This window comes from Jaculus jaculus, chromosome 1 (assembly GCF_020740685.1).
Source record: "Jaculus jaculus isolate mJacJac1 chromosome 1, mJacJac1.mat.Y.cur, whole genome shotgun sequence".
In the NCBI taxonomy this organism is placed as follows: domain Eukaryota; kingdom Metazoa; phylum Chordata; class Mammalia; order Rodentia; family Dipodidae; genus Jaculus; species Jaculus jaculus.
Window position 1 is genome coordinate 134,833,408 of NC_059102.1, and position 13,726 is coordinate 134,847,133.

A 13,726-nucleotide genomic window follows, 5' to 3' on the forward strand; every position below is an offset into this window, starting at 1 on the left:
TGGTTTCTTTACTGTCTTTGGGTGTTCTAAAGCAGGGATTCTGAAACTTTTTCCACTTGCAACCCCTTTTGTCTGAGGAAGTTTTATGCAAACTTGGACACATAGGTATATTAAATAGGTATGTAAATCAAACAATTTCTGATATCAAATCATGATTAACTTTATTTTAAAGCAATACTTTGTTATGCATATAATTTTGACACCTATTAAAAGTGGGAGGAAAACTTACATAGTGAGATGGATATAATTTTTTAAAATAAAAATATTAAAACTTTCTAAGTATACTGTGGGGCATAGAATATCTTCAACATTTTTCAGTGCTTATTGATATTTTGATTTTATACTTGTTAATGCTTTGAACATCATCACTTTGTATAAATATGTTAGAAAAATAGCAGAACTATATTTAGGGATATTTCAGAAATTGTTGCAAATTTCTTCCTAATTGTAGGCCCAAATATATTGGATGAATTTTTATGAAACTCAGGTCATGAACTCAAACTGTAATTCTTAAAGAATCAAACATTCTTACAAAATGCAATACATAGTATACCATGCATACAATGCATAGTATACCATGGTCTTGAAGTGTTTTGGGCAATTCTTGCTGGCATTGTGTGCTATAATGGCATGTCCAGTGCAAAGTGCACATGTTGTGCGCTCAGGACTAAGGCTGCAGTCAAGTAGTGTGACGCAGCATAGGTGAGTGCTGCCAGACACACCTGGGATTTATTACACGGTTGATTTTGAATTAATTTTGGGTGTCCAGAAGCCTTTACTGACAAATTTTTCACCTAGCACACATAAAGTTACATGACCCCTTAGGAGGTCACAATTTAAGAAGCTGGGCTCTGTATCTAGTGTACTGCTATCTAATGAATAAATTCCAATGGAGCACAAGAGGACTTTCACCTTATCCTATGACCCAGGCAAGTTCACCTTCTAAAGTTTAAATTGTACTGTTTAATCTGACCTCCTCTTTGTGCCTAACAAGTAGAAATGGCACCAAGCACACTTATAAATAAATAAAAGTAAAATTTATTACCATCTTTTCAGTCACAAATACGCTGTGTCCTCATAGTGGGCCACTCACAACCTCCTCACCCATATTTTCTTGCCCATTCCTGTGTTTTAGTTTTCCACCACACCTCTCTCTTATCTTACTATCCCTATAACTGAACCCTGTGTTTTCTTTAAACTTGTATTTCAAATACTCTACATAACATGTTTTTAAGTCTAAAGATAGAATTGGCTTCTTATTCTCTATTACTCTATAGTTCTGGATAAAGTTTGTTTTTCATCATAACATTTAGCTACACCATTCTGTAATTTTTATTTGCTCACTTTTCTTTCCTATCAGATTGAAAGGTTCCTTAGTATAACAATCACATTTTGTTTGTCCTCCTATTTTTAGATTGAATATCAAATCTGTGAATAGAAGCTGCTTAAAATATTTATTTAACAGATGGATGAATGGTTTGAGTGCTATTCTAACAAAGCAAATGTGATAAGTCATATCCTTTTGCATCAGAGTCTAAATACAGTTAAGAGATAGCAGGTAAACAGGACAATTATAATGCATTGTGATAATTAATACAGTGGATGCTAATTGGGTTGACAACTAGCTTGTACATGACAACTTCTCAAGGAGAGATGGAGAAGTATGAGTTGGCTGTGTTCCAGCTCAGGGTGAAGTTTCAGCGGCATGAAGATGGACATCAAGCTCTTTGGTTAGAAGTGTGAACTAGCAATGGTTTCTTACATCAGATTGTGCAATGGTCCACACCCAGTTTTATTCCTGTACCATGTCCTCTTGTGAGGTTATGTGTCATTTTTATAATAATCATACCCAGAAATAGAAGGCTTGTCTCTGAATTGTTAAATAATCTTGCCTTCTTATGCAGGAATTGCTCACTTCTTGATTGCCTACTGCACTCTGAGTTTACACTTACTATAACATCTAGAAAAATATCTTTCTACTTCACACTTCCTTCAAATACTGTTGGGGCATTTGAACACTGTAAGCTGCCCACATATTTTTCATACTCCATCTTTCACTAAAAGCCATTAGTACTTGGGGTCAGAGCTGGTCTACCATGAAGCATAATAGGGCCCTACCAACATTGTTCCTTTTTTAGTTTGAGAGAGAGAGAGAGAGAGAGAGAGAGAGAGAGAGAGAGAGAGAGAGAGAGAGAGAGAGAAGAGGGAAGAGAGAAGAGAGAAGAGAGAGAGAGAATTTGCATGCTAGGGCCCTCAGCCACTGAAATTGAACTGCAGATGCTTTCACCACCTAGTGGGCATGTGTGACCTTGCACTTGCTTCATATTTGTGCATCTGGCTAACACAGGATCTGGAGAGAAGTACATAGGACCTTAGGCTTCACAGGCAAGTACCTTATCTGCTAAGACATCTCTCCAGCCTCATGGTTCCTTTTGTAAATTGTCAACCAGCTGGAGGAAGAGACACCTTTGCTCTTTAGTTCTAGCTTCCAAAGGCCATAGGAAAAGACCTGGATCAAATGGTTAAGCCATGAAGTTTTAACCAGGGTTCTGAACATGATCTGTACCAAAGGACATCCATGTCCTTGAAACATTATGGACTTAACAAGTCCTGATCCTGAAAAGTCATCCTAAAGATAACTCATGTCTGAGTGATTTATTCCAACATTAATCGAGTTAACTTTTTCCGTGTCACTCTGTCATACATCTAACATCTTCAGGACATTGTCTGTTCCAGGGACTATACATGAAGTTCAAGTGCCAAAGATATCCAGTTTCTGTCATATATCCTATAGAGAGAGATATGCATTTTTAAAAGCTTATCATTAAAGTCTAATGTATTCATGACAATTATGGGTTGTGCACAGGATATCATGAAACACATGTCATCTTGTGAGTAGGAGCTCATATTAGCAGTGAAGTCTTGCTGGAAAATGAAGGCAGAGTTGATTTTTTCAGGTGAAGAGGAGGCAACAGTTGCATGCAAAAGTAGGAAGCACTAGGGAGAAAAGATAGGAATAAATGAGAGAGAGAGAGAGGCAGCAGGGAGAAAGATCTGTGATATATATGAAGTAAGAGGTCACAATCAGTAAGATTGAAGAGGATGTGGGTAGTTGATGGAGGGACTTTAAGATCAAGTGAAACTGGGTACGGTGGAACATGCCTTTAATCCAAGCACTTGGGAGACCAAGGTAGGAGGAATGCTGTGAGTTTGAGGCTTCTGACACTACAGAGTGAAATCCATGTCAGCCTGGGCCAGAGAGAAATCCTACCTTTAAAAGAAAAAAAAAATCAAGCGAAGGGGCTGTAGATACAGCTTAATCTCTAGAGAGCTTGCCTAGAATCCACAAAGCCCAGAGTTTAATTCTCAGCACCACAGTAAAAAAATAATAAATTAAAATAAATAAGCTAAATAGAGGGTGTCTGATTTTATTCTTCATATCTGGGGTTACTGGGGTCCTCTGAAGAGTTGTAAATATGGGTACACATGGTCATATATATTAAATAAATCTAATTATAAGAAAAGTCATGTCTCTGTACTGTCCTAGAATCAGTATGATCTATACCTAGTTCCTAAATCCCTATGGTAATTCTTTCTTCTCCTGGGTAGAGGGAGAACAGCTGGTCATCATCCCACTTAAAACTATTCTTGAGATGTTTCCCAAAATGTGCTGCATGTCTCATTCAAATTGGATTTATTCTAGATTTCACAAGCAGTGCCCTAGTTCACTGTTTCATCAGAGGTTCCTTGATAGATGCATCACAGTCTCAGGAGCTTGGGTTGTTGTGGATGGTGAAATACATTAGATTGCTTTCCTTTAGGATCTGAGTGCAATCACTCCCCTGCCTGATCAGTTCAAGCTTCTCTGCCTTTGCCTCCTTAAGTTCATATATACTCATGTGAATATGCTCATATCACAATGAATTTTATTATTATTATTTTTTTTTGCAATGGGTTTTCAAAGAAAACAAGACAGGAGTATTATACCCACTTTACAGATGGAGACAAAGAGGTCATTGGAGACTGCAAAAAAGAAGACTAGAGTGCAAAGCAGGATATATAAATCTTTATCTTGACTCAGTTACCTAACTTGAAAAATTTTAACTAAAAGCTTAAGTGTATTCTAACACTGCAAAATAAAAATTTTCTCTATTCATTCAACATTAATCTATTTAATATCCATTTTTATTTGCCAGAAATTATTTTAAACAGAATAAGAATAATGATACAATTTAGCAAGGGGATTAGACAACAAGTACATAAACAAGTAAATTCACAGCATAGTATCAGAAATGTAAACACAACGGAAATCACAAAGCATAGTGATGGAACATCACAGTAGACAGCACTACCTTAGATAGAGGGTTGGGAGGCTGTCTGGTGGAACTTTTCAACAGAAAACTGAATGAAAGCAAAGGATGAGCTATGCCTATACCTCATGGGAAGCATCCCCAGCTGAGCAAATTTCAAGCTCAAAGGACTTCAGGTGGGATTACAAGTGACAGGTTTGAATAGTAGGAAAAAAGTCAGTGTGGAAGAGACCAGAACGGGTCCTGTGGGTGGCTGTGGAGGAAGTTTATCTTGGTGCACAGTTGGACAGGATGCCATCTATCACTGAGGGAAGGTATGGATGTTGAGGTATCCAACCCCATGGTGGTGAGAGCTGTGGTGTAGCTTGCTTATGCCTTGGCCATTCAGGAAAATAAAGAGCTTAGGGTGAGAAGAATATATTAACTTTAAGACTCACCCCCAATGATTCACTTCTGCTAGTTAGGTCATAGTCCCAAAGGTTTCACAATCACCCAAAGCAGTGCCAGTAGCTGGGAACAGTTGTGCAAGCACTTGGCCTGAGGACAACATTTCACACTCAAATTATAACAGAATCCACCACTAAAGGACATACGCACAGCAGACTTTACACAGAATGGTCAGGTTGCCCATTGTTTCCCAGGTTCCTTATCTATCTAGTAAATTAATATGCACAAGATTATACTAAATGAGAAATGCCATACTAACAATGCTAAATAAATTCTTTATAGGTAATGAGTAGTTGATAAATGCTTTTAGAATCTGAATGAAACATTAAGAAACAGTGACAGAGGGAAGAAGAAAGAGAAAGAAAAAAATGTGTCTATATTGGCGGCAAAGGTAAGTGGTAGAGGACATCCCGTCAAGCAAATGTATTTCTACAGGACAGTGACAGTGCTCTGGTTGTTGGTCAGTTTTTCAGTGTATCACCATAGAATTCTTCACTATACCATGGAAGACACAGATCACGCACTAGAGGTGCTTTGCCAGAGGGTAGTGCTGAAAGGAATAAAAAGGGGTCAAATGCTCTCTCATTTATCACCTTAAGTTACCTGGGGTTCTGTCTTTCATGGGTAAATCAGTAGCAGTAGATACTCTAATTTCATCCAACAACAATTTCAGTTTCCAATTAATATGCCAGCAAGAGAACAGACACAGGCCTCTGGGGATAATGTCAGCACTTGGTGGCATTTGTTAAAATAAGCTGATGGGCAGCCTTCTTTCTCCCAAGAGAGACTATGAGAAGCATCCACATTCATCCCTCTGACTTCCTCCCCTCCCCAATCATGTTTCTTTGCTGAAAATAAAATGTGACTTTTCTCCTAAGTAATTGATGTTCTGTTTCATTTCCTGAAGCAGTATAGGCTTAGCAAAGGAGACCATGTCTCATCTTCCTTATTATTGGTTCTAATGAAATATCCTCTGGTTGACAGCTTTAAAAAGGAACAGTGATGGTGGGCCCCTAATGTGCCTTATACTTGCCCAGACTTGACCCTGAGTACTGATAGATTTTAGCAAAAGATTGTATCTGGGTAAGCATGAGTTGGATGGGGAGCGAAGGCAGGCTATACTCTGTCATATATTCTCATATCTTTCCACCTAGCAATTATTTTGTTAGTTTTCCTAATTCATTTCTACCTGCTAATTAGCTTGTATTATCTGTCAACATTCATGGGCTATAGGCATCTCAACTCTGAATATTGTTTTGTTTTTTTTTTTTTTGAATGTGTGTTTGTAGGCAGTGTTTGCAAGTATGCATGCAGATACATGGAGGTCAGAGGAGAATATGCAGTGTCCTCCTGCATTGCTTTTCTGCCTTATTTCCCTTAGACAGAGTCTCTCATGGAAACTTACTGTTCAGTTACACTGCCTGACCAAGAGCCCTGGCAATATTCCTGTCTCCATCCCACTTACTCAGGATTTAAAGGCATATATGGCCATGCCTGAATTTTTTGTGTGGGTGCTGGGAATTGAACTTAGTTCCTCATGCTTGCATAACAATTCCTTGTGAACACTAAGCCATCTTTGCTACAGTTTAACTCTGAATAATTTAAGGAAGCAAGCGGAGGGATGTTGAGGTGACACTCATGTAATTCATATCCCCAAAGAGCCAACAACATCATTATGGGTTGAACTGTGTCCCTCGAATATTCATATTTTGAAGTTCTAGCCCTCTAAACCTCTGAATGCAATCTTGTTTGGCAAAAAACAGATCATTACAGTATGACTCAGTAAGGGCAATTTAACATAAAGACAGAGACCCCTGGTTGAATCTAGGCCACTCAGGATCACAAAATCTCTGAGAATTTGAAGGCTGAGATCAGAGTTGAGTGAGCCCCTGATCTAATGTGACTGGTGTCCTTATAATGGAGAAATTTGGATACAGAGACAGACACACATAGAGAGAAAATGATGGGAAGAGACACAAGGGAAAAGAGCCATCAACAAACAAAGGAGAGATGCCAAAACAGATCTTTACTCAGGCTGCAGAAGGAACTAACCAGGCCACCACCTCAATTTAAGATTTCTTACTTCCCAAACTGTGAGGTGATAAATTTCTGTTGTGAAAGCCACTCAGTTTGTGGATCTTTGTTGTGGCAGCCCTAGAAAAACAATATAATGACAGATGTAAGAATTACTGTAAACAGAGTCTGAGGAGATATTTCAGTGGGTAAATACTTACAGCACAAACATTAGGACCTGGATTTAGATCCCTAGCATACATATAAAATGCTGGACATGGTGTACCTGTACTGCGATCCCAGCACTAGGAATTCAGACAGGGCAGATCCCTAGGGCTTGATGGCTAGCTAGTCTAGCTGAATTGCTAAACTCTAGTTTGGTGTGAGAGCTGCCTCAAAACAAACAAACAAACAAACAACAACAACAAAAACCTGAAGGTGGAGAATGACTGGAGAGAACATCCAGTGTCCATCTCTGGGCTTGACATGCATGTGAACACATAGGTATGCACATCAGCATAGCATATAATATGTATACACACACACACACACACACACACACACATGAGTTTTGAAATATGAAGAAAATTCCAAATATGAAGAAAATCTAGAGCAGTCCTATCAACCTCCGTAATTGATCTCTGTGGTTCTCCTTGTATATTTGAGCATGAGAAGCCTGCACCAGCAGTCTTTCAACTCCTGTGTGTTTTCATTTTGATGGCCACAGCAAGGAGATGAGTGGGCCAAAGTTAAAGGTTTTTGTCTTCATCTTAATTAGCATTGGTCAACAGGGAGGCACACAAGGAGTCACTGATCTGGTCTTTCAAAATCTGGCAGAATCTTAAGTGAATTTACTATACTATACAGTGAAACCTTCTCTGAGCTCTTGACTGGATTGAGCTCTGTTCCTAAGGGAATTTTCCTTTGAATGGTGGGGGATATATGCCATGCATGTACCTAGCCAGGTAGAAGAGGGAATGATATCTAACCAGATAGAATGAAAATTATTCATTATAAGGTACAGGCAATAGACTAGGCATGCACAGATGACATCTGTGGGCATTTAGGTCAATGCTTTATGAAAAGATGGCACCAAATTTAGGTTTTGGTGAACCATAGACCTGAAGATATCAGGAGATGGATTTTCATAAGGGGAGGAGACCATCACCTAGGCAAGAAAACACAGAGGATAACACATGGTTGAAGGTTGGAGAGGCTGCCTAGCGGGGGCTTGGTGGGCAAAGTAGTGGTAGGTATATTTAGAATCACTGCTTCTAGATGTCCAAGGCTTAGATTCCCTGGCTATGGGCTTGGCCTATGTGCAGCTGATAGTGAGTTGTCTACTGGTGCTTCTGACCAGAGCCACGCTGTGACTGAACCTGAAATGAGGAAGATAAACCTGCAGTGCTACTACATTATTTACTTTCCTCTTGCTGCAACAAATACCTGACAAAGGCAGTTTAAGGGAGGAAGGATTCCTTTTTGCTCACAGTCTGAGGGAATATTGGCCATCATGGCAGAGCAGGTATGGTGGCAGGAGCATGAAGCAGCTGGTCACATAGCATTCACCATCAAATAGCAGAGAGTGAAGAATGCTGTTTCTCAGTTCACTTCCTTTTCTTTATGTTAAGTCCAGGATACCAGCCTATAGAATAGTGTCACTTAATGCTAGCTCTACACACACTTACTTAAACTATAAACTCTCTCACAGACATGCCCAGAGGTTTATCTCCTAGGCAATTCTAGATCCAATCAAGAAGATAGTTGAGATATACCATCGCAGGAGAGTAATCTCAGAAATGAGCCTAGTCCAGGTACATTAGCTGGACAAGAAAGGCAGAGTATATTGGAGAGAATTCTTCACACCTGATATGCACCTCTATCCTGCCTTTGTACCGGAGACTTTACTTACATTTCATTTAGAAACCCCATCTCCATCTTTATTTACTTCCAAAGCTCCCCAAGTCTACCTTCTCCATGAAGTTCTGATTTCTTCAACTTGACTCATGCGACTTCTTTAAGTGCTTGAACTTATTTTCGTAGAGTCAAGAGAACTTTTCTTCATTTATTCATAACAGACTTAGCAGAAAACTACTGCGTGGCATGACTACAAAGTCAGATGTGCAGTCTCTGTGGATGAATTGTTTTGGAACCAAACCTAGTGGCATGGGCCTATAGTCACAAACAGTTGTGAGGCTGAGGCTGAATATAGCAAGTTCAGGGTTTGCTTGGACTTCAAAATGAGCTCCAGGTCAGCTTAGTAGGACACTTCCTCAAAATAAAATAATAAAAAAGGGCTGGAGAGATGGCTTAGTGGTTAAGGCACTTGCCTACAAAGCCTAAAGACCCATGTTTGGTTCCTCAGAACATATTATATAATAAAAATTAAATATTGTTTTGAAAAAGTAAAAAAATATATATATATAAAAGGGGCAAGGGATATTGCTCAGTGGTGGTATGCTTGCCAAAGATGTGCAGTATACTGGGTTTAAACTCTAATAGTGCAAAAAGAAAAGCAAAACAAAAACAACAGAAACAAAGAAAAACAAAAGAGGAGAAAAAAGAAGAGAAATAATTTAGGAACGAAGGAAGGCAGGCAGGCAAGCAGGTATTGTGCAAGTCCACCCTCCTCCCCTGGATAGTAAGATCTTTAAAGAGACAGAACACACCAACTCTGTGTCTCATGCTGCTTATTACATATTTCAATCAGTATAAAATCCGTACATATTGACTAACTCGGTGATAGATTGCAATGCTCATTTGTTGCAATTAAGGGTTTTATTTCACACGGAACATAAATCCACAAATATATACTCTATGACCTTGCATACAGCCCCTTGCTACTTACTTGGGCTAAGCTTATAAAATGGAAAATGATAGGTTGATTGATTCTTTATCTTAATTACAAATCTTTTTATGCCTTTCTATGCCTCTGGTATTGTATTATGTTCCTGAAATGCCTGCATACAAGCACCTCTTGATGGTGATTGAACATTCAACTCTTAGCTCAAAGGAATGACAAATGGTGTCATTATTCCTTATGGCATCTTGGAGAGGCATCTTAGAGATGGGCATTATTTTCTGTACTTCCTAAGTGAGAAAATAGATGCTCAAGTAGGCCCTGTGGGGGGCTGAGGTACATAGCCACATCCACATTAGAACCCCTAAACCATATCACATGGTATAAAGTAAAGTGCTAAAAGACCTTCCAGTTTAGCTCCCTGTTTACAGGTGGAGAAACTAAAAGAAAATTACTTAGACCATAGAGTTAGTGGGGATATTATGTTGCAACTATTTTTCTTTCCTGATAAACAATAAAGATAGTTCCCTCCAGACCCTTGATCCAGGTGAGTGTGGTCTGGAAGTCTATCAGTGGGTCTAGGTAGGCACAATAGTTGCTGAGCAGCCTATTCAGAACATGGATAGTCTCCATAGGACTTTGGGATGAGTGCTCTGGGGAACATGAGCAGTACAACCATTGTGGGAAGGACTTACTATAGTCATCACTATTCAGAGCATGTACTGGAGGATGGGGCAGAGTAGAAACAATACCAAATGTGCCTGCTCTCCTATTTAGGAGTGCACTGTCCTGGAGTCTTTGTGAATGACTGAATGCAGGCACGGGGAGCACTCTGACATCGGAGGAGCCTGTTGAGTGAAAGTAAGGGCAGTTTTGGAAAAAAAAAAAAAAAGCTGAAACTTGCCAAGAGGTATTCATCTATTGGACACACATATCAAACTTGTTTCTAATTCATTTGAAGATTTGAAAAGCTAGCCTTTGTTTTCAAGTCTGTACAACTTCAGGTCTTTCAAAGGACCTTCCAGTGAAATGGGTTCCGTTTTGTGCCTCTAGATCACTTGCCATGACTTTCCAGTCTTTATATACTTATTTTAGCAGGTTATCTGGAGACTGAACCTAAGGCGTTCATGTGGTTTTATGCCTTTCTTCTCATCCTGATATCTACATTATTATGGCTTACTGCTCACTTCCCACTGTCTGTTAACTCGCATTGAATTAATGATTGGCTAAAACTTCCAGCTCTTTTTTCACTAGGGCTATTGTAAAGTCACATTTCTCCAGTTAATTGTGAAGAACTAACTTCTCTCAGGAATATTTGTTTTCTGAGAGACAAGTGCATAGTTTGAGTAATATTAGGCTCCAAGGAATAACTTTTTCTAATAGCAGATATTTAGACACTGTGCTCCTGAGGAGAGGTGAGTATTTGGAGCCAGGAGTCATTATTCTCTATTTACTTCTCCTGTGTACCAGAGAAGAATGGGGGATCCCACGGAGGCATGGCAGCTTTTTACTGAAGCCCTCTTTACAAACATGGCGACACTGATTGCAAAAACATATAATTAGTCACAACTCATGTAACTGTCTCCTATGTGGCCTCAAGTCCTAGTTTGCTCCCAGTCATGGATTTTACAGATATCTCATTATCACTGGAAGATGACATTTCCTTGCTAATGATCACCTAACATTTATAAAACACAGCCCAAGAGTTTTATAACCTGTTAGCTTGCAAGTGGCAGTAATTAACCAAAAATGATAAATAATTAAGGCTTAATTACATGGTATCAGTCATTTCATTTTCCAGTCCATACAGTAAGTACGTTTGAACTGTTGAAGACAGCTCTCTCTCTCTATCCCTCTGTCACAATCTGAGCAAGGCTGGGGAGACACTAGGTCCCCACGTGCCTTATGGGGCAGATAAGAGTGAAATTGTCTCATTAGATCAGTAATTGGACCGTTTCCCTCACTGAAGCACATTTCCCTGAAATTGGTTGTGCATTCTGAGTTTGGGAGGAAAACAAATAGCTAAATGTGATATTCCTTGTGATACCAAGCAATGGAAAGGCAGTTTGAAGAATTCAGCCTATGAGACATGAAAGATAAAGTATGGCACTTGTGGCAGGTTGTCCAAAATTCCTTGTAAACTGACTGTTAAGCTTCTAGTCCAAAAGCTGCTTTTCTCTCAGAAGGTTCCCCTTTCTTTGTGTATGTGTGTAGGGGTGGGGGTGCTGTGTATGGGTTATAACAAAAACATTTGGATGAGGTCTCATTAATTAAAATGCCTAGAAAATAATATTTCTTCATGTGGATGGTTATAGGTTCCCAAAGAATATCACCAGAAGCTCTCTTCATCTCTCAGTGAGCCTTCCTTCATGGGTTTCATGTCCACCTTGTAGTCTCAGGTTTTTATCATATGCTGTGGCCACATTATTCCAGATTTATATACAAGGATAAATTGCAAAACAAGGTGAATTTTCTCAAAATTGATAACAATTGAATCAAGGTAATGATAGTGATGAAGAAGATGGAGATAATATTGAACACTTCCTCTGACCTAGACAAGTCAATACATGTCATACACATGTAAACCTCTCAGTTGCCAAGAAGGTAGGTACCATGGCATGTTACAGCTCTCCCACTATAGGTGGGGAAAAACTATACTACAGCAATAAGCTGACACGACTACTGAGTGGTAGATGGGCTTCAGCATCACCATACTCCCAATCATATGCACCCATTTGCAGAATGCTTTGGTATTCAGCACCTGATCAGGTCCTTGACAAGAGCTTTGTTGATTGGGGGTGAGTGTATCCATCCACATTTCACAGGTAGATCTACAGGCCTAGAAATATAAGATATTTTCAAGAGATCATACACACATCAATGACACAGTGGCTTCTATAAAAATCAGATACCAGGTCGGCAATCTTTAGACTCTCAATTTCATGTCCTGAGATTCTACAAAGAGCTGTTCTCACAGAAAGAGGCTGGGGGAACTCTTACCTTCCCCCATTAATAAGGTTATTTCAGCTTTGTTAAAAGTTGGTGTTCTGTTTATATGATTAATTGGGAAAAAGTAGCCAGGCATAGTGATTTAGTCCTGTGATCCCAACACTGGGGAGGCTGAGGCAGAATGCTTGCTATGAGTTTAAGGCCAGCCTGGGCTACATCATGAGTTCTAAAATCCAAAGGGAAGGGACAGTAAAAGAAGTTATGGATACTCTGACAGACTTTCTTCAAGCGCTCAGGTGCCAAATTCACTGACATTTTGTGGCCCTTGTTCCTTCCTTAGAAGCAGCCAGAGAGAAATACCTAGCATCCGTACTTTTAATATTAAATAATGGAGAGGCAAGCAGGGGAGTGGAAGTGAAAATTTTTAGTATCATACCATAGCAGAGGGAGAGCGGACTTGAGGAATTCCTAGGATGGAATGGAAGTTGTTATTTTTTTCCCACAAGTATTAAATGGCATTATCAAAGATGTCGTCAGATGCAGGAGGACTGAGGCCAACCTCTGTTACAAACTTATTCTAGATAACCAAAAACACCCACTCTTGCTTTAGGTTTCAGTTGCATTGCATTTATCTCTGATAAATCCGGTGTAAGTGTGTACTTTTCTCCAAGACTGTAAGTTCCCTGAGGAGGAGAAACCCCAACTGTCCTGACAGAGTACTACCCACACTTGGTTTGTTCAACAGAGGCAAGCTCCAAGGTCTGCTATATCTTCACAATAAAAAACAAAAATAGTATTGATCTGAGAACCTTGCCCATTTCCAGAAGGTAATGGGTGAGAATAGGATTCACATGAAACTCCTGATAGAGATTCTGGTAGACTCTAGAAGAGGCAAGAAAAGTTCAGAATGCTGGTTTATAGCAGACAAATTTCTGGTTTTTCCTGAGACTGATTCCAACATTCTACCACTATGCTCTAGCTCAAGCTCATGGACTCAGTGAAAAAATTAGAAAGATAATAACAGACCTCCAGAGAATGAGACAGGACATCCATCTGTCTGCCTATCTCCCTTGGGTCCTGAGACCTCACAGATGAAAGGCTCAGTTGCCTATTATGCATGAGGGATTGGAAGGGATTGTGTCACTTGAAGTAAACAGCATCTGTTGCTCAGTTCATGAGAGGACCCTGGCTGTTCCTTGGGAAAGGG

The 13,726-nt window shown here is 39.5% G+C and overlaps 1 pseudogene; it reads right to left on the reverse strand.

Moving 5' to 3' along the window:
* Nucleotides 1–6,836: 6,836 nt before the first annotated feature.
* Nucleotides 6,837–13,726, reverse strand: part of LOC101604383 — a 12,287-nt pseudogene continuing 5,397 nt past the window's right edge.